Source organism: Gekko japonicus, unplaced genomic scaffold (assembly GCF_001447785.1).
Source record: "Gekko japonicus isolate JY-2015 unplaced genomic scaffold, Gekko_japonicus_V1.1 scaffold1623, whole genome shotgun sequence".
NCBI classification, from domain to species: domain Eukaryota; kingdom Metazoa; phylum Chordata; class Lepidosauria; order Squamata; family Gekkonidae; genus Gekko; species Gekko japonicus.
Window position 1 is genome coordinate 11,343 of NW_015163139.1, and position 2,581 is coordinate 13,923.

The following is a 2,581-nucleotide window of genomic DNA, read 5'->3' on the forward strand; positions in this document are numbered from 1 at the left end:
GCCGCCAAGAACATCAACGGCAGCCATAACTTTTTAAAGAGCCCCTCCCAGAGCTGGGGGGGCCAGAATGACCTATTGCGAGTGATTTGTGAGTGGCATCACAAACAAATTTCCCCTATGAGTCCAAGGCCACCACCCCGGGGCTCAGGGAGGCAAGGGAACGTTTTGCCCCCCCCTTGCGGGCATCGCAGCTGCCGCCAAGAACAGTGACGCCGGGCATAACTTTTTAAAGAGCCCCTCCCGAGAGCTGGGGGAGCCAGAATGACCTCTCGCGTGTGCTCTCGGCCATCACATGCAAGAGGACGAATTTGCCCCTACGAGTCCAAGGCTAACTCCCCTGGGCTCAGGGAGGCAAGGGAACGTTTCACCCCGCCCCTCCCCCCCACGTGGGCGTTGTAGCTGCCTCTGAGAACAGCAACTGCGGCCATAACTTTTTAAAGAGCCCCTCCCGAGAGCTGGGAGAGCCAGAATGACTTCTTGTGGGAGAGATGGAATTTGCCTCTAGGAGTCCAAGGCCACCACCTGTGGGCTCAGGGAGGTGGGGGAACTTTTTGGGGCTCCCCCCCCCACCATGTCCCAACTGATGGCTGGTGGGAGCAGGGGGCGGGGCTTATGTGCCCACCCCCTGGGCTCCTGACTGGCAGAGCGGGTCCAGTCACCACACTCCAGCAGGTACCAAGGCCAGGGTATATGTGTGTGCAGAACAACATTTAAATGAAAAATGTGCTTAAAAAGGCGACCATTCTCTCCACATCATGGATAACACAAATAAACATCACCAACATGGGGTTTTGCATATTTCCAAATCTATGTCCACAGTCTCCAACGTTTCTGGGAAATATGCAGAACATTCACGTATCAACAGGGTATTGCACCATACTGTGCGTACTGATACGGTACTCTCCATTTGGTGACTATGCACATTCACTGCTGGTCCCACAACACTTGGTAGTTGGTTATACGTATGAACAGTTCTTTGTGCCAGTTCTCGACAACGTTCAGCAAATGAACGTACAGCTCTCATGAAAGCCACTATACACCGCGTCAGAACTTCTGTCGCGGTAGCTGAAAGAATCCCAGAGTAGTAGCCAATGTTACTGTGTTACAGCAAAAATAAGCCGGAGTCTCGTGATCCCTTAAGGACCAGCAAGTTTATTTGGAATACATTCGAGAAGGGAGCGGAGGAGACCCTACAAGGTAGCGTTCTTCAGCCAGGTTTCTCGAAAGCCGAGCCGTCCACAGGCGCATCTGAATAAACACAGAAGGGCAAGTCTTTCCAGTTAACTCTTGCCTAGAAAAGACGGGAGACATAAACAACCAGAAGGGGCAACGCACTCCCCGGGGTTCGGCTCCCCCTCCTCCCCGCCCAGCCGTCCCCTCCGTCCCATTTCCTTTCAACGCTCCTTGTCAGCACTGGCGTCCCCTCCCCCGACCTCTCTGCTTGCACTTAGTTGGGGCGGGGAAGAGAGGGAGAAAGTGACGTCGACGATCACGCTGACTATGAGGCGTGCGCTTGCGCGGTCGCTCTTGCACACGTCTCCCTGCCTCGACCGAGTTCTCTTTCCCACCGAGCGGGGCGGGGGGAAAGGCGAGGGGAGGGGGGATCGAAACGATGACGTATGGGGCGGCCCTTCCTTCTTCCTGCCTCTCCCCCTTCCCGCCAGTAGTGAGTAACTCTTATCAGGGTTGAGCGGGTGAGTGTGCTCGTGGCCGCCCAGCCAAGCCGCCCAGCTGGGCCGCTCAGCCACCCTCGGTCGGTCCGTCAGAGCGCCTCGGCTGCTGACGCGCTCGCTCGCACTCTGCCCTGGCGGCGGTTTGCGTGCGTGAGGCCGTCTAATTCTACCAGGCCCCGAAGACTCGTGGCGGCAGCAGCAGCAGCAGCCGTGACGCCGCCATTATCACCCGCGCGCGGCAAGGAACCATCTTCCTCTTCGCTTCACCCCTTTCCTCCCCCCCTCCCGCGGCGTTGTCTGGCCCCGCGCAGTAGCAGCTCCTCCTCCTCCTCTTCTTGCTCCTGTTGGAACAAAGGAAGGAAGCGGCGGCGGCGGCGGCTGCAGCAGCAGCTCCGGGACTCCCTCCCCGCCAGAGCCGGGAGAGCGGCGCCTTCCTCTTCCCTTCTTCGTTATTCAGCTTCGCTCCCTCCCCCTTCCCCCGTGCAAGGAGAAGCCGAACGAGCAGGTGAGTTTTCGGCTCTCGGAGCGGGTGGCCACCCTTCGTCGTTTCCGAGGCGGCGGGGGCGGGTGGGGGTCGGGGGACTGGTGTCCTTTGTGGAGGCTTCCCCGCCTCGCGCACGAAATGGCGGGGAGCGGCGCGCGTAGGCGAGGCCGGGTCGGGGCGAGGGAGCTTCGGCGTCCCGGCTTTTGTGTGGGCCGGGAAAGCTCTCGGTGCGGGTGGGCGGCGGGAGAAGGCGCCCGTTTCCTCCGACCTTTCTTCTCTACGGAAAGGAGAAAGACAAAAGGGCCGCTGGGCCGACCTGGCTTTGTGTCTGACAAATTTATTTTGTGGGGGTGGGGGGAAGTTAATGACACCGTATTCCGCAGGGGTTGGATGATGTATGTTGGGGCGGGGGTGAGGATTAATG

The 2,581-nt window shown here is 59.0% G+C and overlaps 1 protein-coding gene across 2 annotated transcripts in view; it reads left to right on the forward strand.

Moving 5' to 3' along the window:
* Positions 1-1,637: 1,637 nt before the first annotated feature.
* The window catches only part of ZFAND5 (zinc finger, AN1-type domain 5), a 12,064-nt gene continuing 11,120 nt past the window's right edge, over positions 1,638-2,581 (forward strand). Inside the window, exon 1 of one of the 2 annotated variants that reach the window (XM_015406980.1) lies at positions 1,638-2,178. The gene's annotated coding sequence lies outside the window, so the exon portion shown is untranslated. The remainder of the gene's footprint in view (positions 2,179-2,581) is intronic. The other variant, XM_015406982.1, reaches the window with a different exon arrangement.